The sequence below is a fragment of the Aptenodytes patagonicus genome, chromosome 24, assembly GCF_965638725.1.
Source record: "Aptenodytes patagonicus chromosome 24, bAptPat1.pri.cur, whole genome shotgun sequence".
In the NCBI taxonomy this organism is placed as follows: Eukaryota; Metazoa; Chordata; class Aves; order Sphenisciformes; family Spheniscidae; genus Aptenodytes; species Aptenodytes patagonicus.
The window spans coordinates 6,353,730-6,375,419 of record NC_134972.1 but is presented as its reverse complement, the minus strand read 5'-3'; positions in this window follow the sequence as shown (position 1 = coordinate 6,375,419).

Sequence of the window (21,690 nt, the reverse complement as noted above, 5' to 3'; positions counted from 1 at the left end):
GAGAACAACCTCTTAGTGAACAATCTTTTCCTAATGTCCAAGCTGAACTTCGCCTGATGCAGCTTCATACCATTTCCTTGTGTACTATTGCCAGTTGAGAGAGAGAAGATCAGCACCTCCCCCCACCCCTCGCTCCCCTTGACGAAGTTATAGACTCCTTTTTTATGACTGAAAACGTGAAGAGTCTTGAGACAGGAAAGGCAAAAGGGCTCAGCCCTCCATGGCTTAGTACAGTCAGGTGAGCTGCAGTGTCCATTAGTCTGTTACCCAGCTGCCTTGCTCCTTTGCTTGCGCTGCCTCGGAGATGAATTCACACATAAATTACTCATTTAAAAAACAAATACAAAACCAAACCAAACCCAAAAAACCCAAACAACTGGACTCTGATGAAAGCAGGGGAGTCCTATTTCAAAGGGCAGCTCTGCAAACTCTTCTCTTTCCCAGCTCAGAGGTGGAGTTGTGATGAGAGAGCAGGACATGACCCCTCACAGAGAGAAGCAAAGGCCTCTGAGAGGAGAGTACTGATGTCCAAGGGAAAGCTCAGTACTCCCTAGGATCCTACAGCACAGCTATGCCTTTCTGGAGGGCAGCTCACAAGCCCAGCAGCACAGGCAAGGCAGTCAGTCAGGTGTCCAGAAGATAGAATGTTCTAAAGGAAGAGTCAGCTCATTGCCCAGCAGACAATGCCCAGAAGACATCTACCATAAAGGACCAAAAGAGAGCTGTCTGAATGCAGCCTACCCCAGTGCTTGTTTGCAGTTTCCTCCCACCCCCTGCCCATGTCTCTGCTGCCTGGAGCTGTCCCTGCCAGGAGCTGTTTCTCTGTCCCCATGCCTCCTCCCTGTCAGTGCCCACAGACCCCATCCCACATATTATGTGCTCAGCTCTGCCCTGCGGACACCTTCTGGGAACAGAGCACTGCCCAGGGGCATGTCTGTGTGTGCAGGCTCTGATGGGAACATCAGACCGACCCTGATGAGGCTGGAAAAGTGATAGTGATGCTGTCTGTAAGCCACAGAGTGTTGATTTCTGATACTCCCTGGTTTATTCAGCTCTAAGAATAACAGATTTGGAATTTCAGTGCCTCCTCCTGAAATGAGAGATTAATTTCTACATCATGTTGCCCACCTAGACAACCCAGAGTAGAAGACTGAAATAACAGGATCCTTCCCTTTCAGGTAGCCCCTGCCTTGATGTGCTTCTTGAAAAGTCCCCGGGAATGTCCTGTAGTGGTCTGGAGCTGTGAGCAGCCCTGACCCATGCAGCACCGTCTCGACAGCAGGACCCTGCACTGCCAGGGGTCGTTTCTTCCACTCACAGCTTCTCCCCACAGCACCGTGGGGAGCTCCCCAGGCAGGATGAGTGCTGACGCTGGCAGGCAGCAGAGTCCCTGCCCCAGCACACAGCCTCTTGGGGCACAGGGACCCTGCTCGGAAGGACAGCCCTGGGCATCCATGGCTGCACACCCTTGCAGCCGTCCCTGGGAGAAGGCAGCCTTCGTGCCCTGTCCCTCTGATGGTGCAGCAGGGAAGCCCTGCTCTGGAGCACCTCCTTCTCCTCTACACTAGACAAACTGTGAGAGTCCTGAAAGATCTCATAGTTTGTGGGATGCGCGAGCTTCAGGAGATCTTTCCAGGAACTACAGTTTCATTGCCCTGCACCCAGACACTTACCGTGTCAAGGGCTGTGAAGATTTCTCCACCAGTGAACTGTCCTCTCACTCCTGACTGCCTTTAACCTTTCTGCCTCGCTCCTCTCCCCTCGATGCCTGCAGACAGTGCCCTCAGCCCTGCTGTGCTTTGCAGAGGAGCTGCTCCTGGGCAGAGCTGTCTCCTCTCTGCAGTGCTGCCCGCTTGCCACGAGCTCCCTCCATCCCAGGAGCCCAGCTCAGCAGCAGAGGACCATCCCAAGGTGGCACTTTCTCTGCCCACTCTGAGCTCCCTCCAGGTTTCCCTGGGGCTCCAGGGGAACCTGCTGTGACACAGGCTGAAGCAATCACTGATGTTCCCGCCCTCAGCCGGGGAGAGACACTTACTTATAGCAGCCTCGTTTCACTTATCAGGAACAGAGTTAGGTCCTATAATCACCTTTTCTTTTCCCATCTCTAAGGAGGACACCCCGGCAGTGCAAAGCAGGGATCTTCTTTACCCCTACTGCTGAGGAAAGAGATGCAGCTGAGTCAGTCGAGGCATCTTATCCCGGGTTTCTGTTTGGGCTGGAAGGTGACTCAACTTCCTCTCATATATGCCACAAACCCACAGGAGGCGGGATTCCTCTTGGCTCAGTTCAGATCTGCACATAATAGCCACCCGCGTGTGAGATCCTTGTTTCAGCTCCCATGCCAATTAATTGAGATGGAAGGCAGGAGCGAGCTGTTCAGACCCAAACACCTGGTGGTATGTGAGGTGCGAGAAGTGGTCAAAGATACGTGCAGGTACCTGCAAACTCAAATGGATCAGTTCATAGACACAGGGCAATATCTAGGGACATGTTCTCGGAAGTCGTTGGGGATTTTGTTTAGTTAACTGAAATGACAGTAGATGTCCAAATTAAGGGCAACTAATCTTGTCCCTACTCATGATGTTCAGGGTGGCATATAGATTATTCATCTGACAGTATGGAGTCATGTGCCATAGGGAAAGCTAGCTCTCTCTCTATCAGCTAGAATTTACTAGATCTCCACTGACTACACTGGCAGGTGTTTCATGGTCATCCCCAGATTTCGTAACAGAATTCAGGGCAGATGGTAACCAATTTGATGGTCAAATCCAGGTCCATAGAACCACATGAGGTGCCAGGGCTCTCAGGGACAGCAGAGGACATAGAGGAAAGCAATTGCCGTTCAGGGTAAGTGCAGGACAGGCACCCCAGAGAGCATAGCAGAAAACAAGATTTTTGTGCCTGTGTGCTTTTGACTGATGCCTTCAGTCAGAGGCGTCAGCCATCAGATGCAATCAGAGAGATAAGGTCTGTCCCTTCTCTACCCAAAGCTGCAGGCATTGCGTGAACAGAAAGCACATCACGCTGGAGTCTTTACTCACTCCTTGATGATTCAGTCAAGGAAGAGAACAATCACTTTCACAATATGCGTGGATACATCTTGTCTTCAAGGACAGCTTCTTCCAAGCACAGCAAAGCTTCATATCAAAATTCAATTAAAAATCAAAAGGGAATTCAACGGCACTAAGATGAGCTGTTGCTATTCAGGAACAGCTAAAGAAGCAGCAGAGATATTGTGGGATAACTGCTACATTTAGTGAGTGGACATGTAGTTATATCTGAGATACTCTATGTCTCACCCTCAGTTACAAACAGCACGGTCTCCCACGCCTTTGAGCTTTGAGGCAGGCTTGGAAGAGAACAACCAGCACTGGATTGGATAAAGCCAGGGCTTACTTGAGCAAACTACAGTATTACTAGCCCACGGGACCATAGGGGCTGCATTCAAAGGTGCGTTCAAAGATGCTAAGACGCTGTTTTTCACCAGGAGGCACTTGTTTATAAAAATTCCAGTAAGAAAGGCACTCAGCTTCTGTGAGGTACCTTCTAAAATGCTATTAATTAGCGGTCACACTATAAAGAGAGAATCATGCAGATAATCCTAGGTCTCTGTAGATGATGGGAAGCCCAGGTGGGATAGCACTGAATGGGCCTTCAACCCAAAAGCGGCAAACTATATCACACCCATCCATGGAAGACAGTCTCCTGTTTTGGGCATTCAAGCTACTATAGGATTTTCTTACAGGGAAACAACTCTTTTCATGATCTCTACAGTACAAACAGAAATGCTGTTTTCATGAGAATTTTTGCTGCACTCCTAGCTACAGGCAATGCCATGCAGGAGGAATAGTGTCCCATAGGGAGTGGGAGTTTCTTCCAGGCTATTGTGTGACACTATGCTGCTGAGGTTGTCTTGTGGCCAAGGGATCTATGCTGCAGAGAACAGGGCACAAGGGCTTGCTTTATTTGCAGAAAAACGCACTACAGCACTAAGTGCTCAACTTACAATGAACTTCTATTAGGATTACTGCTAAGTTTTCTCTGCGAGTATTCTGTGCTGAACTACAGTATCAGAGCTGAGGTGCTGCGGCCAAAATGTGCACTCCCAGGAGGACCAGAGACCTGGGACAGCTCTCCAGAGGAGAAGAGTGATGCACTCGGAACTATGGGATGTAAAAGTGCTGCTATGTGAAGAAGCTCTGAAGGGTGAAGGAGCACGGGAAATCCGATGGGTGTCACAACAGCATCCTCCGAGGAAAAGAATGATCTCTCCAATTATCCACAAGGTTTCTCCAACAACTCAAAAGGCTGCCTGTCTTAAGTGACTGAGCTCCAGGACAAAAAGGCAGCACTCACGAGGTGGAAACTGGTGAAGATGCAAAGGAGAAATTTAGAAACTTTGTCCAAGGACTTAGGGATGGTGACAAAGCCAAAGTACGTGAAGTCTTGATACTTGCACCAGGATGAGCTGATAGTACTTAATTAACAGTAGAATAATAGAATTGTTTAGGTTGGAAAAGACCTTTAAGAATATCGATCCAACCGTTAACCTAACACTCCCTAGTCCACCACTAACCTATATCACTAAGTGAAATGGCTAAACATCTTTTAAATACCTCCAGGGATGTTGCAACCACTCCCAATGGCTCTGCTGGGAACGCAGGGCTATGATGTCACAAGCCCCGCTGTGCAACATTGTGATGTGCCATGCTGCAGGCTCCACTCTGCACTGGCCAGCGGGCTCTTCTCCACGAGACGTGTGAATGATCGTTTTTTTCCTCCAGTGCTTTCGTGTGGGCTTCCTTTGTGCACAGTAGAGATCTCCCAGTAAGACATCCCCGAGGGGCCGTATGTTTGTCCATCCGGTCCTTGAGGGGTGTTGCCCATGGCCTGGAAACAGTATTTGGAGAGCTGCCAGGTGCCAGCCAACAGGTCACCCAGGCCCCTCTGCAGCTTTTTCCAAACCGCGTCTGGGTCCCACATCATCGCCTGACCCCCTCCAGTCACTGCAGGTCACTGAGAAAGAAGTAGATCACAACATCTAATGGAAACGTGCTTGGTTACAGCTGTGCCTGGAGGTGATGGCCACCCGGCTTCTCAGCCGGATCTTGTCCGGGAGCCTCAGGGCGATCCCACAGGTATGTCACTTGAATGAATGAGCATGTAGGTTTTAATATTCTGTTCAGATGAAATTTAGCTTCGTATGTCCTTGGCCGATGCTCAGACATGCAGAAGAGCAGAGAGGGAATGGGTCAGGCTCAGTGATGTGTCCCGGAGCGCTCTGCCTTGCAAAGCCTTCTTTCCCAGCCTCTCCGACCCTGCGCTGCTTCCAGTGCCTGCTGCAAAGCCAGCGGGCTTGCTGGGGTTGAGTTTAGACGCCAGGGAGTCCTTTCTCCCAACAGCTCCGCGCATGGTTTGGTTTAGACCGGCACGGTCCGGGCACCCAGTAACTGTCTGCACGATGCTCCTGAGTGGAAGGGAGAGACGAGTGCCATGGAGCAACCCCGTGTTTGAACTGCATTCGCTGCCGTTCAGATCTGAAGAAGTGTATTGACACACTTCACGGGAGCTTCTCTGTTCGGTTTGTTTACAGGCGTGGCTGGAGGCGATGGATATCCAGCTTCCCGGCTGGGTTCCAGGGCTGACGCGCAGGGAGATCGCACGGGTACGTCATGGCTTTTTACTTCCTTTGAGAGCTGCCAGCTCAAAGCCCAAATGTGAGCGAGGCATCTCTTGCAGGTGTGAGAACATAGACCTGCATCGTGTGTGCCATGTCATTACGTGATCCCCTCATATGTTCTGCTATTCAGTTATGACGGTGTATATCACAACGTACGATGGAAACTTCTCATGGGTGTTTGGTTGCAGATGTGGGTACAGGGAGGGCTTTTCCAACTTCTCGGCTGGATCCTGCGCTGGAGCTCACCTGGCATCCCAGGGGTGAGTAGTCAGTCTCGACGGACTTCGCAGACTAAGCACTCGTTTTCAATATTTTGTTTGTGAGAAATTTGACTTTATACTTTCCGTTTAGGTCCTCAAAGAGCAAAGCATAAAGCTGAAATGGGCAAATCTTCCCAGCGGTCATCAGAAGTCCTAAAGGAAATCCTGCAGGGATTGGACAAAGCAGCACACGGTGGGTATATATCTCTCTTCACCAGAGGACTTGGGAAGCTGAGGTTTTAGATGCATGTATGGACAAGCCGTAGCCTACACAGCAGGAAGGGATCGATCAGAGCCTCACTGCGGTGACACTCAATTTCACGCCTTGCAGGCGCCGGCGAGCTGCAGAGATGGTCCAGAGTCTCTGCTGCCAGTTGTGGTTCAAGCTGAGTCGCAGGGACAGCTGCTGCCCCAGTTACAGCGTTACTGGCCAGAGCTGTTCTGGGCAGACGTTGTTATCCAGCTGGCAGGAACTGGCAGCGCCCACACCTTGAGTGCGTGAGGGACTTGCCAAGGAGCTGATTCCTGATAAGCCGTGAGAGGGCCAGCACCCTGCCAGTCGCCAGAGGGGAGGGTGCCCTTGGGCGGCAGAGAGGATGCGCAGGCAGCGTGGGGTCGCTGAGACCGGCAGGCTTTGCCGGGGCTGCAGGCATGCCCTGGCCAGGATCGGCGCACCCCGGCTTCACAGCCCGGTCCAGCCCCGTTGTTCTCCTTGATATCTGAGGACTCTCGGTGACACCTCGGGGTCAGGGACAGGTGAAAGCTGGACGCCCAGCTTGAGGCCGGACACCCAACTTGAAGGCAGCTAAAATGAAGGGCTGTGAATTCAGTCTCGGGTGGTTTAGCTCTCTGTTTCGAGTTGTGTTTTAGAAAACTCGGTTGTGGTTTTCCTCTTGTTTTGGGGGACGGTGGGCTCTTCGCTGCCACTTGTGAAAGTGCCCAGAACGTGGTTGCAAGAGCTTGCGGTTCAGTCCGCCATGTGTGTCTGTTACCCTTACCGTGTGATGGAGTTGGCATGATGGGAAGCGCTTCTCAGAAGGGCTCTTTCCCCAGCTGAGCTGGCTACAGCGTCTTCCTGTCCTCTCTGAGGGGGGAAGTAATTTACCATCACCGTGCAGTTTGCCAAAAATGCACTAAGCGGAATGCGAACAAGAAGGTCACGTGCCACGTCTCCTGGTCTCTCAGCAGGTCAGGCTTTGCTGTCTCCTGGTAAACTGGAAAGTGTCTAGCGCGTCAGTTTTTCTCCATGACTGACACGTTGTTTGGACTAGTGAGGAGGTGCACCCCCAAATGCCCAGGCTTTGTTTCTGAGCGTTACTAATGTATTTTGAGAAGCATTGCCTCCTGAAGGTAGCGTGGTCCCGATGAGGAACGGTTACTTCTAATTAAACTGACCCACTTTCTTTCTAAAGAGATGGACGGCGAGACTGTGGAGAAGGAGGCGCTTCAGGAAGGAGGCAGTCACGCAGTGCCAGTCTCTGATGAAAAAACGGGGGCAACTCAATCAACAGGCGTGCCAGGTAATTGCTGTCCTTCGGTCACCCGGTGTCATAAATCAAAATCACTGGGTGTCGGCAGGCTCTTCCCCTGGTGCCCGCTACTGCGCATCGTGTCAGCAGCCAGAGTATTCGTAGAGAGCAAGTGTTCCAAAAGAAGCCAGGAAGGGCTCTCTGAGGACGCCTGTCACCTCCGGGGTGTGGAGGTTATTGCCATCAGTGCGCGCCAGAGAGACACTCACTCGTAACCCTCTGGATGCAGCGAGATGCTCACCGCCCACCACACCCAGTTCACAGGTATTTCAGAACTTTGCCCTTTGGGAACGAGGCCATCTGAACCACGCTCAGCAGATGATGGGAAATACGACTCTTAATCGAATGTACCTCCCGCAATGCCTGCATCCCAGAGCTTGCCGTGAGTCCCCCGAGGCACAACAGAGGCGGGGGGATCCCTCCTGTGAACTGAGGTCCAAAGGGATGCACTGGCAGCTCGGGCACGGGCTTAGAGGGAACCTGCACCGCCCTTCTGCGTCCTCTGTGCCTGAGCCATGCTGAAGCTTTACCCTTCTCGTGTTCTTGGCAGTGCTGTCCAACCCCGGGGAAGCCCACCGCGCCGGGATATATGAATTTTTTCGCAAGAATCCAGGTACTGAGCAGTCTTGCAGGGGTCCATAAGTGGGAGACAAGTCCTGAAAACTGGGGGCATGCAAGCGGTGCCCATGCTGGAGAAAAGGCAAAGAGGGAGCGCGAGGTTCAGGTGTCTCCCGAGAGGGCCTGACTCCATCCCCTTGGGGTGTGGGTCCCCTGGGGAGGGAGAGCTGGGGGTGGCACTCCCTGACGCAGGGATGGGGTTTGTCTGCCTCACTCAAAGGGGCGACTGGTCAAACAGCTGCGCTCCCCCACGTGCTCTCCATCTGGCCTCGTGAGTTCTGTTCAGTGGGACAACTTGTCCCAAAGGGTCAGAGAGAGCCTCCGGGCAGCAGCATTAGCAAGCCTTGGAAAGCAAAGGTGGGCGAGCGCAAAAGAAATTGCGTGCAAATGTGAAGGATCACCAAGAAGGGGGAGCAAACCCATGACACCGGGAAAACTGGATTACGGCCATCCCAGAGTGTAAGCAAAGCTGAGAGGAGAAAGAGAGCCTCCAGAGTGCCTTGACTGGCAACGGCTTTGGGAGTTTCCTTTGCTTCTGCTGAAACCGAGGAAACGTTGCAGCCCCGGGATGGTCACTGGTTCAGAGATGCTAACAAAGTGAGAAAGAACATTTCCTGGCAATGTCAGACCTCCCGTGAGATTACCAGTAGCGTGCAGGACACACTAACGTACAGAATTGTTCCTCCAGGCGTGGACGGCAAGAGAAACACAAACGCTGCAGATCCTAAAGATTTCCAGAAGTACTGCATAGAAGGCGCCGTGGCGGTCTTGGGCTCCATGCTGCTTGGGATGGTGTTGTGTTGTGGGATCTGTCTGTGGAGGAAGAGAAAACAGTGAGTTGTTGGGAGGGGGGGGGGTTGCCAAACTTCTGTATGAGATGGCTGCTCTTAGCCATGAAGCATTTAGAGGCAGGGTATTCTGGCGTGCCGAGTTAGTTGCTGGCCAAACTCTACTGAGATTTCTGCTGTGAGGTGTTTTAACTGGCCTCTCAATTCACGGGCACTCTTTTCTGAAACCCGTTCTTACTGCGGCAAGCGTTAGTTAAAAGTGACCCTGCCTCGACAAGAGCAGGCCCAGCAACAGACGTAGGCAGAGCAAGGTCAGGAAGAAAAACAACGAGGGATGACATTGCCATAGAAAGTGAGAAGCGCAGCAGTGACAGCTCCCTAGCAGTGAACCTACCAGCAGAAATCACCCTCTTAGGTGATGCCGTAAATCCCAGGCGTTCACCTCGGCCAAGGTGTCCCAGCAACTCAGACCGTGGTGAGGAACCTTCCCAGCTATCGGCCTTGCTTTGGAGAAAGGGAGTCAGTCTGTCCCATCTGCACCCCAACACTGCCAGCGTGCGTGTTCTCAGCACGGGCAGGGGTTTTGTCTGTGCAGGGGTACGTAGCTCTTTGGCTACGTGTTCTGAAGAGAGGATGGAGAGCGCCTCACTGAACAGAGAGCCGAGGCTGTCCCCTTGTCTGGTCGGGGATGGGCAGGGGAGCCGAGTGCTGGTCTCTGCCAGGCACGCTGAGAAAGGAGAACAGGAGGCTCTCCTGGGCCTGCAGTGCCGTGCCCAGCCTTGGTCCCCTCGGTCTGCCAGGGTCAGGTCTCCTTCCCGGCACGTGCAGAGCAGGCAGGTCAGGATGGCCAGGGCCGAGAGGAGATGAGCCATGGTCAGGCGAGCAGAGCCCCAGCCGTGACGGGGCCTCAGCAGCCTCCTCTCTCCGCAGGCGCCTCTCCGCAGCTTCGAGAGCCCGGCCCGACACCAGCAGCTGCCCCTCGCGCCCGGACAGTTGGACCGCCCACCCCAGCACCTCTGAGAGCTGGACCCGACACCAGCAGCCGTCACCTGTGCCTGGAAAACCGGTCCGCCTGACACGGAGCCCCAGGGAGGGACCGGCCCCCACCAGCCCGGGCAGCCGCCCGGCCCGCCCACCTCCACCCAAGCCGTCATGGCTGTCCAACTCAGCCAGCCGGCTCTCGCGGGACCAGCCCAGCACCCTCCAGCCCCCGGAGGAACGGAAACCGCCCCCCCGCCCCCCAAGCCCATTGCCCCGGCCCTCCTGAAAGGGCCTGAGGCAGCCCCGCCAGGGTACGGGTTTGGGGTGCGACGACAGACTCCCGACTGGCAGCTTCAGGGGTCGACCATTAATTGCAGAATAATGGCATAGCAATAAATACAGCTCAGTAGCACAGTTGTCTGGGTCGTAACGGCAGCAAACCCAGGAATTCACCAATTCTGGGCCAAACTTCGTACCGGACCACGCCGGGACGTGATACCTGCTCCTGCAGCAGTCCAGGTCCTGGCCTGGGCCTGGGCCCTGTCCTAGTCCTAGTCCTAGTCCTAGTCCTAGTCTGGCCCTGGCTCTGGTCCCCCTGTCACCCCGGCTGCCCCCAGCCTGCCTCTCACCCATTTCTCCTCAGGCTGCTCAGCCTCCACCCCCTCCAACCCCACTCCAGGCCAGCTGTGACTGACAGGCTGCCTCCGACTCCACTGATTGGCTCAGCCGTGGCCAATGGCGCTGCTGTTTCTGGGCGGGCAGGGGCAGCCCAGACCTCTCCTCACAGAGCCTCCCTGTGCCCGCTGCCCCATGCGCCACCAGAGACCCCGGGGGCTGGGTGATGGGGGGGGTTGACTTCAGAAATCCACAGTCCTGGGCAGGAGGAGCTGCCTGTTATTGTCCTGTAGCATTTTGGGGTTTAATTCAGTCATCTTCAGAGGAATAAAGTCAAATGCCAGAAGCTTCTGTTCAGGCCCTCTCCTGAGGAGACAGGCCGTCCAGGAAAGGGCCCTGTTGGGGCACAGGCCTCGTCCTGCTGTGCTCAGCCAACCCAGCCCATTGGCCACGGCATCTCGCCCCCTGACCGCAGCTCACTCCTCAGCCAGCCGGGACACTGGGCCTGCGGAGAGGTGGCCTTCAAGAAGGGCCATTGCACCTGGAGCTGTTCTCTCAGCAGCGCAAGGGGTGTGCACAGCTCTGCCATCCGTAAGTACTCTCATGGGGTCTGGGCCTGCTCAGGGAAGGAGGGGAGGGAAGAGGGGGGAGGGACATGACAGGAGGGGCAGGGACAGGAAGGGGCCTGGCCTGGATTGCTCTGGATTGGCAAGTCTTTCCGAAAATGCGGGTCTGTCTGTGCTGCCAGCCACAGCCCTGGGCAGGAGGAGCTGCGTGATGGGAGCCGCTCGCATCGGCCAGGCCGGCACCTGGCAGGAGAGAGGGCTCTGCCCCCGGTCCCACTGCCCGTGCTGAGCCCAGCACCCAGGGCCTCCCTCAGGCCTCGCCTTCCCCCAGACGATGAGGAGGAGAGACGCCTTGTCCAGGCGTGGCCCAGGGCATCCTCCTGTGACCAGAAGGAAGGACGGAGCCCCCGTCACTCTCCCCATGGGGGCTGACCACCGTCCTTCGCTTCTGTCCCCCGGGCTCCCCAGTGCTGGCAGGTCCCACAGAGCTTCAGGGCCAAGCAAATGCCGGGGCGCCAGGGGCTCCTGGGGCTCAGGGCAGCTTTGGGCATCTCCAAAGCTGAGGCACGGATGCCCCTTTGCTTCTGCACATGCAGATTTTTCTATCCCCTTCATGGTCAAAACTGTTTCTCTTCATGGCACATGGACTGGACAGATGCCACGTCCCTGTTAGTCTGGGAGGACTTCAGGGAAACGAGGAAGTCGCAGCATGCGCACAGGTAGGGGGACAGTGGAAAGCAGCTATGTCAAGATTTTTCTGCTGTTTCACATCTGGACTCAGGCATCTGTATGCATCAGTCAGCTTTTTTCCTCAAAGCTGCACAGCTTTTCACCAGTGAAAGTGAGTTGGGCTAAGCTGGTCTTCAGGATAACTCATCTCCTTTCTTTTTTAATTGCGTGCCTACACTTTTCCTTTTTTCCACCTTTTCTTTCTCCCCGCTTACCCCCAGTTCCATTCTCTATTAAAGGTAATTATGATTTGGCTTTCTGGGCAGATCACGGAGCAGGTAGATAGAGGATATAAGTATAGGCTGGTCTATACCTTCACAGCTGTAGGCTGTAGACTAGGTAGATACGGGCTATGGGTAGAGCTACTATTTGCTAATTACAATTTCTTTTCCATATTCTAAAATAGGCAAGCAATGGGGCAGCAGCGTAGTCCTCCTACTGAGGTGTTGGGCTCGGTCTAGAACGACAGGAAGCCCACCCTGACTGATACGGTAGGAGGCGAGACAGAAAAGGAGCATGGCAAAGAGAGCCATTAAAGTAGCAGCCAAAAGCCGGTCACTCATGCATACAGTGGGAAAGTGTGGGCTGGAGAGCCAGAGGGCTCTGCTGCTAACGCTGGCAACAGGTCAGCAGCAGGTCCTCTTCAGAGAAGGTGACATGCATTAGAGTCTTTCAAGTGGGCCTTCATAATTCCTATGAACTGGGGCCCTGTGACAGTGATGGGAAGGTCGTCAGCCTGCAGCTCTGCTGCAGTTCAAACTACCACTGAAACAGTTTGGATGGCAGATGCTGTTTTGGGTACTCATTTCATTGAGCTAGAATTATTTCTTTGCAATTAGGTGACAGGGATCTTCTTGCGCTGGTCTTCTCTTTCTGGAGCACCTCCAGACATCTTATGTCATCCAGAGCTTTTCCCCTCTGTGGCCGAGAGGAGTGATGGCCGCAACGAGGAACGACTCCTGTGAGTAACAACTTCAGCAGTAGCCTTGGGTGTTCTGAATCGCTGAAGACCAACAGACGTGGCAGGTGCTCTATGGCTGACTTTTGATGCGCTTACAATCTAGGAGGAATATGGGGGTGTTTCCTCCTCCTCCTCCCCCTCCACCGCCTCCTCTTGCCTCCTTGTTACCTCCACTTCCTCTGTTCAGTGGGACAACTTGTCCCAAAGGGACAGAGAGAGCCTCCGGGCAGCAGCATTAGCAAGCCTTGGAAAGCAAAGGTGGGCGAGCGCAAAAGAAATTGTGTGCAAATGTCACGGAGCCCCAGGGAGGGACCGGCCCCCACCAGCCCGGGCAGCCGCCCGGCCCGCCCACCTCCACCCAAGCCGTCATGGCTGTCCAACTCAGCCAGCCGGCTCTCGCGGGACCAGCCCAGCACCCTCCAGCCCCCGGAGGAACGGAAACCGCCCCCCCCGCCCCCCAAGCCCATTGCCCCGGCCCTCCTGAAAGGGCCTGAGGCAGCCCCGCCAGGGTACGGGTTTGGGGTGCGACGACAGACTCCCGACTGGCAGCTTCAGGGGTCGACCATTAATTGCAGAATAATGGCATAGCAATAAATACAGCTCAGTAGCACAGTTGTCTGGGTCGTAACGGCAGCAAACCCAGGAATTCACCAATTCTGGGCCAAACTTCGTACCGGACCACGCAGGGACGTGGATGCCCAGGGTGTCAGCAGGCAGGGAGCTGGGCATGGGACCCGCCGACGGCCTGGGGGAACCCGGCTTCCCTGGTGGGACCGGCCTGCTAAATTCTGAGCCGCAGAGGCACCGATGGGGCTCGTTAACAGGTCATCACCCCCACCTCTGCTCCCCGCGCCAGCTCCGTCCTGGGGTGCGCAGGACGGGGACACTGTGTAGGGCAATACCAGCCCCAGCCCCTCCGATGTGTGCACACCAAATATACCACATAAGGCAAAGCCATAAATAAAACACCGGGCGGCACAAAGCTGCTATCAAGCCGTAGCGGAGACACCGTCCGTTCTGGGTTTGGCTGGCACGGAATTAATTTTCTTCCTAGCGGCCCATATGGTGCCGAGTTTTGGATTTGTGACCAAGCCAGCGTTGGTAGCACACCCGTGTTTTAGCTATTGCTGAACACTGCCTGCACAGCACCAGGGCCTACTCTGTTCACACGCTGCCCTGCCAGCGAGTAAGCTGGGGGTGCACTGGTGGGTGAAAAACTGGTGGGTGTAAAACATGCCGACATGAGCCGGCACTGTGCGCTTGCAGCCCAGAAAGCCAAACGTGTCCTGGGCTGCCTCAAAAGAAGCGTGGCCAGCAGGTCGCGGGAAGGGATTCTGCCCCTCTACTCCATTCTCCTGAGACCTCACCTGGAGCGCTGCATCCAGCTCTGGGGTCCCCAGTGCACGAAAGACACGGACCTGTTAGAGCGGGTCCAGAGGAGGCCACAAAAACGATCCCAGGGCTGGAACAGCTCTCCTGTGCAGAAAGGCTGAGCGAGTTGGGGGTGTTCAGCCCCCCCCAGAAGAGAAGGCTCCAGGGACACCTTACCGCGGCCTTTCAGTACATAAAGGGGGCTTACAAGAAAGGCGCAGAGAGACTTTTTACCAGGGTCTGTAGGGACAGGAGAAGGGCCGAGGGTTTTAAACTGAAAGAGGGTAGGTTTAGCTTGCACATAAGGAAGAAATGTTTTACGGTGGGGGTGGTGAGACACTGGAACGGGTTGCCCAGAGAAGTTGTGGATGTCCCGTCATTGAAAGTGTTCAAAGGCAGGTTGGAGGGGGCTTTGAGCAACCTCATCTAGTGGACGATGTCCCTGCTGATGGCGGGGGGGGGGCCGGGCTAGACTAGATGATCTCTGAAGGTCCCTTCCAACCCAAACCATTCTATGTTTCTCTCATTTTTGCTCCCTGCTGGGGGGGACAAAACACGCCGGGAGGTGCCTGGGAGGAGTCCCAGGGAACTACCGGGCATTGACCTGCCTCCAACATACACAAAACTGCTCAGGTAGCTTCCTTGGAGGAGTCTGGAGCTGCTAAGGATTTTTTTCCCTCTTGCAGCAAACACAAGGCAATAGTTTTATGTTCCCCGAGTTCCTCTGCGGACATGGACTGCTGTCAGGACACGCTGTGCGGGACAGCCAACAGCCCTGGACTCACGACAGTATTGCAGCTGCGAAAGCTGGTTGTGTTACGACAGCTGTGAGCAGGGGCATGGACCCAGCCCTGTGGTGCCCGGTGGCGGGTGCTGAATAGGGCCGACCCTTTGGCAGTGACAGGCTGGAAATCTCATGGAAAGGGAAGATATTTTAAGGACCACCTCCTCCCAGCGTTCCTCCTCCTGTGCCGAGCATCCCGTATCACCCAGTCTGCCCAGCGGCTGATCTGAGCGCCTGCGCACTCCCATACGCAGTGCTGCCTCCACAAATTGGTCCACCCTTCTCCAGTTCTGCTCCCTCCGCACGGGTGTAGAAGGAGGAAGTGCAATAGTTTGCAGACTCAGTAATTCATTGGCAACGGCTGAACGTGGCAGGGATGCAGCTTTTGCAAGTATTTTGCTCTGCACGCGAGGGAACCGCCCCAGCGCACGCAGGCAAAAGTCTTTCTTACATGCTGAGTACAGCCAGGTGGGGTTTTTTTAAACGGTTTTGTTTTCTGTCTTGTGACCCATCTGACAAACCAGACCCACGGCTCGCAAAGAGATGGAGCAAACTCTTGTTTGTTGTGGGAGTGTTTAGGCCAGAATCCCTTCCAAGCCAGAAAGCAGAGTTTTCCACTTCACTGCATCAGGATGAGCCTGTGTTGGTCAGTTTTGCTGCGCTGCGACTCGGCTGCTGTCACAGCCGCTCCTCACAGCCCGCGTGTCAGTCCCCGAGGCAGCGCGCCGCCGTGGTGCTCCCACGCCAGGGCAGCTCCCAAGGGAAGCCCCGCGGTGCAGGACCAGCATTCCCCACGCCAGCGCCGCCTGGCCTCGGCGCAGCCCCTCGGCACCTGCCTGCGCCAGGAAACACGGAACCGGCACTGCAGAGGGCTGCTCCCGGCCATGCCGGCCGCCCCAGCGCTGCAGAGAGCCGGCCGCGATGCCCAGACAGGGCCATGAGGTGAGGGACCTCCGCTGCACACAGCCCCGCCAGGGGGGCAGGGTGGGGCAGTCTCAGTCTCCCTCCCCTCCGGGAGCCCCGCCCTCCCGAGGTGTCATGTGGGGGCGGGGCCTGCCAGGGGTGGTGCTTGGGGGAGGGGCAGCATGCCAGGGGCGTGGCCACGGTGGGGAGGCTGGGCTGTGAGGTCACAGAGCCAAGCTGTGCCATGCCGTGATGTGGGGTGCTGTGCCGGGGGCACCGCTCCGGCAGTGCCAGCAGCAGCAGTGCCAGCAGCAGCAGCGGCAGCAGCAGCAGCGGCAGCAGCAGCAGCAGCAGCAGCGGCATGGTGCAGGTGCGGGGGGCCATGGCCCCCGCCTGCCTCCTTATCCTCCTCCTGCTGGCCCTGCAAGCCTGGGGCGTCAGGGCTGCTCCGTGGCGAGCGCGGGGATTAGGTAGGCGGGTAGGCGAGGGCCAGCGCCCAGCCCTGGCAGCCTGGTGCAGCACCCACCGCACCTCGGGGTGACAGCGGGGCTGGGTCGTAGTGGGGCAGGGCCGGGAGAGCAGCGGGGCCGGGCTGGGCCGGGTGAGCCGTGGCCAGCTCCGCAGGCAGCGGGAGGCAGGTGCCCCGCAGGAAGGCGCAGGGGGCTGCGGCTGCTGCGGGGACATTTTCCAGGTGAATGGTGGGGCCGGGAGCAGCCACGCAGGGTGAGAAACCGTCCCTAGAGCCGGCCCTGTGCTGCCCTGCCCCGGGGCAGCCTTCCCATGGCCTGCGCGTCGGGGCCAAAGCAGCACCGCAAGGGCCAGGCTGTATCCCGCGGGAGCGCTTCTCCTCCAGGCTGGTCACAGTCGTGCCTGGGGCCGTGGCTCTGCCGCTCCCCAGCTGGGTCCTGGCTTTCAGCCTCGGGGACGTTCTCCCTGGGAGATGTCCGCTCAGGAAAACAGGAGCATTCCTGCTCTGGCCCCGCAGTGCTCTCCTTGGGCGAACCCAGGTCCCCATGGGACACACAGCCCCGGCCCGCAGCCCGGGGAACAGACGGGGCAGCGCTGGTGCAGCCTCTCACTGGCCAGCGGGCTCTTCTCCACGAGACGTGTGAATGATCGTTTTTTTCCTCCAGTGCTTTCGTGTGGGCTTCCTTTGTGCACAGTAGAGATCTCCCAGTAAGACATCCCCGAGGGGCCGTATGTTTGTCCATCCGGTCCTTGAGGGGTGTTGCCCATGGCCTGGAAACAGTATTTGGAGAGCTGCCAGGTGCCAGCCAACAGGTCACCCAGGCCCCTCTGCAGCTTTTTCCAAACCGCGTCTGGGTCCCACATCATCGCCTGACCCCCTCCAGTCACTGCAGGTCACTGAGAAAGAAGTAGATCACAACATCTAATGGAAACGTGCTTGGTTACAGCTGTGCCTGGAGGTGATGGCCACCCGGCTTCTCAGCCGGATCTTGTCCGGGAGCCTCAGGGCGATCCCACAGGTATGTCACTTGAATGAATGAGCATGTAGGTTTTAATATTCTGTTCAGATGAAATTTAGCTTCGTATGTCCTTGGACGATGCTCAGACATGCAGAAGAGCAGAGAGGGAATGGGTCAGGCTCAGTGATGTGTCCCGGAGCGCTCTGCCTTGCAAAGCCTTCTTTCCCAGCCTCTCCGACCCTGCGCTGCTTCCAGTGCCTGCTGCAAAGCCAGCGGGCTTGCTGGGGTTGAGTTTAGACGCCAGGGAGTCCTTTCTCCCAACAGCTCCGCGCATGGTTTGGTTTAGACCGGCACGGTCCGGGCACCCAGTAACTGTCTGCACGATGCTCCTGAGTGGAAGGGAGAGACGAGTGCCATGGAGCAACCCCGTGTTTGAACTGCATTCGCTGCCGTTCAGATCTGAAGAAGTGTATTGACACACTTCACGGGAGCTTCTCTGTTCGGTTTGTTTACAGGCGTGGCTGGAGGCGATGGATATCCAGCTTCCCGGCTGGGTTCCAGGGCTGACGCGCAGGGAGATCGCACGGGTACGTCATGGCTTTTTACTTCCTTTGAGAGCTGCCAGCTCAAAGCCCAAATGTGAGCGAGGCATCTCTTGCAGGTGTGAGAACATAGACCTGCATCGTGTGTGCCATGTCATTACGTGATCCCCTCATATGTTCTGCTATTCAGTTATGACGGTGTATATCACAACGTACGATGGAAACTTCTCATGGGTGTTTGGTTGCAGATGTGGGTACAGGGAGGGCTTTTCCAACTTCTCGGCTGGATCCTGCGCTGGAGCTCACCTGGCATCCCAGGGGTGAGTAGTCAGTCTCGACGGACTTCGCAGACTAAGCACTCGTTTTCAATATTTTGTTTGTGAGAAATTTGACTTTATACTTTCCGTTTAGGTCCTCAAAGAGCAAAGCATAAAGCTGAAATGGGCAAATCTTCCCAGCGGTCATCAGAAGTCCTAAAGGAAATCCTGCAGGGATTGGACAAAGCAGCACACGGTGAGTATATATCTCTCTTCACCAGAGGACTTGGGAAGCTGAGGTTTTAGATGCATGTATGGACAAGCCGTAGCCTACACAGCAGGAAGGGATCGATCAGAGCCTCACTGCGGTGACACTCAATTTCACGCCTTGCAGGCGCCGGCGAGCTGCAGAGATGGTCCAGAGTCTCTGCTGCCAGTTGTGGTTCAAGCTGAGTCGCAGGGACAGCTGCTGCCCCAGTTACAGCGTTACTGGCCAGAGCTGTTCTGGGCAGACGTTGTTATCCAGCTGGCAGGAACTGGCAGCGCCCACACCTTGAGTGCGTGAGGGACTTGCCAAGGAGCTGATTCCTGATAAGCCGTGAGAGGGCCAGCACCCTGCCAGTCGCCAGAGGGGAGGGTGCCCTTGGGCGGCAGAGAGGATGCGCAGGCAGCGTGGGGTCGCTGAGACCGGCAGGCTTTGCCGGGGCTGCAGGCATGCCCTGGCCAGGATCGGCGCACCCCGGCTTCACAGCCCGGTCCAGCCCCGTTGTTCTCCTTGATATCTGAGGACTCTCGGTGACACCTCGGGGTCAGGGACAGGTGAAAGCTGGACGCCCAGCTTGAGGCCGGACACCCAACTTGAAGGCAGCTAAAATGAAGGGCTGTGAATTCAGTCTCGGGTGGTTTAGCTCTCTGTTTCGAGTTGTGTTTTAGAAAACTCGGTTGTGGTTTTCCTCTTGTTTTGGGGGACGGTGGGCTCTTCGCTGCCACTTGTGAAAGTGCCCAGAACGTGGTTGCAAGAGCTTGCGGTTCAGTCCGCCATGTGTGTCTGTTACCCTTACCGTGTGATGGAGTTGGCATGATGGGAAGCGCTTCTCAGAAGGGCTCTTTCCCCAGCTGAGCTGGCTACAGCGTCTTCCTGTCCTCTCTGAGGGAAGTAATTTACCATCACCGTGCAGTTTGCCAAAAATGCACTAAGCGGAATGCGAACAAGAAGGTCACGTGCCACGTCTCCTGGTCTCTCAGCAGGTCAGGCTTTGCTGTCTCCTGGTAAACTGGAAAGTGTCTAGCGCGTCAGTTTTTCTCCATGACTGACACGTTGTTTGGACTAGTGAGGAGGTGCACCCCCAAATGCCCAGGCTTTGTTTCTGAGCGTTACTAATGTATTTTGAGAAGCATTGCCTCCTGAAGGTAGCGTGGTCCCGATGAGGAACGGTTACTTCTAATTAAACTGACCCACTTTCTTTCTAAAGAGATGGACGGCGAGACTGTGGAGAAGGAGGCGCTTCAGGAAGGAGGCAGTCACGCAGTGCCAGTCTCTGATGAAAAAACGGGGGCAACTCAATCAACAGGCGTGCCAGGTAATTGCTGTCCTTCGGTCACCCGGTGTCATAAATCAAAATCACTGGGTGTCGGCAGGCTCTTCCCCTGGTGCCCGCTACTGCGCATCGTGTCAGCAGCCAGAGTATTCGTAGAGAGCAAGTGTTCCAAAAGAAGCCAGGAAGGGCTCTCTGAGGACGCCTGTCACCTCCGGGGTGTGGAGGTTATTGCCATCAGTGCGCGCCAGAGAGACACTCACTCGTAACCCTCTGGATGCAGCGAGATGCTCACCGCCCACCACACCCAGTTCACAGGAATTTCAGAACTTTGCCCTTTGGGAACGAGGCCATCTGAACCACGCTCAGCAGATGATGGGAAATACGACTCTTAATCGAATGTACCTCCCGCAATGCCTGCATCCCAGAGCTTGCCGTGAGTCCCCCGAGGCACAACAGAGGCGGGGGGATCCCTCCTGTGAACTGAGGTCCAAAGGGATGCACTGGCAGCTCGGGCACGGGCTTAGAGGGAACCTGCACCGCCCTTCTGCGTCCTCTGTGCCTGAGCCATGCTGAAGCTTTACCCTTCTCGTGTTCTTGGCAGTGCTGTCCAACCCCGGGGAAGCCCACCGCGCCGGGATATATGAATTTTTTCGCAAGAATCCAGGTACTGAGCAGTCTTGCAGGGGTCCATAAGTGGGAGACAAGTCCTGAAAACTGGGGGCATGCAAGCGGTGCCCATGCTGGAGAAAAGGCAAAGAGGGAGCGCGAGGTTCAGGTGTCTCCCGAGAGGGCCTGACTCCATCCCCTTGGGGTGTGGGTCCCCTGGGGAGGGAGAGCTGGGGGTGGCACTCCCTGACGCAGGGATGGGGTTTGTCTGCCTCACTCAAAGGGGCGACTGGTCAAACAGCTGCGCTCCCCCACGTGCTCTCCATCTGGCCTCGTGAGTTCTGTTCAGTGGGACAACTTGTCCCAAAGGGTCAGAGAGAGCCTCCGGGCAGCAGCATTAGCAAGCCTTGGAAAGCAAAGGTGGGCGAGCGCAAAAGAAATTGCGTGCAAATGTGAAGGATCACCAAGAAGGGGGAGCAAACCCATGACACCGGGAAAACTGGATTACGGCCATCCCAGAGTGTAAGCAAAGCTGAGAGGAGAAAGAGAGCCTCCAGAGTGCCTTGACTGGCAACGGCTTTGGGAGTTTCCTTTGCTTCTGCTGAAACCGAGGAAACGTTGCAGCCCCGGGATGGTCACTGGTTCAGAGATGCTAACAAAGTGAGAAAGAACATTTCCTGGCAATGTCAGACCTCCCGTGAGATTACCAGTAGCGTGCAGGACACACTAACGTACAGAATTGTTCCTCCAGGCGTGGACGGCAAGAGAAACACAAACGCTGCAGATCCTAAAGATTTCCAGAAGTACTGCATAGAAGGCGCCGTGGCGGTCTTGGGCTCCATGCTGCTTGGGATGGTGTTGTGTTGTGGGATCTGTCTGTGGAGGAAGAGAAAACAGTGAGTTGTTGGGAGGGGGGGGGGTTGCCAAACTTCTGTATGAGATGGCTGCTCTTAGCCATGAAGCATTTAGAGGCAGGGTATTCTGGCGTGCCGAGTTAGTTGCTGGCCAAACTCTACTGAGATTTCTGCTGTGAGGTGTTTTAACTGGCCTCTCAATTCACGGGCACTCTTTTCTGAAACCCGTTCTTACTGCGGCAAGCGTTAGTTAAAAGTGACCCTGCCTCGACAAGAGCAGGCCCAGCAACAGACGTAGGCAGAGCAAGGTCAGGAAGAAAAACAACGAGGGATGACATTGCCATAGAAAGTGAGAAGCGCAGCAGTGACAGCTCCCTAGCAGTGAACCTACCAGCAGAAATCACCCTCTTAGGTGATGCCGTAAATCCCAGGCGTTCACCTCGGCCAAGGTGTCCCAGCAACTCAGACCGTGGTGAGGAACCTTCCCAGCTATCGGCCTTGCTTTGGAGAAAGGGAGTCAGTCTGTCCCATCTGCACCCCAACACTGCCAGCGTGCGTGTTCTCAGCACGGGCAGGGGTTTTGTCTGTGCAGGGGTACGTAGCTCTTTGGCTACGTGTTCTGAAGAGAGGATGGAGAGCGCCTCACTGAACAGAGAGCCGAGGCTGTCCCCTTGTCTGGTC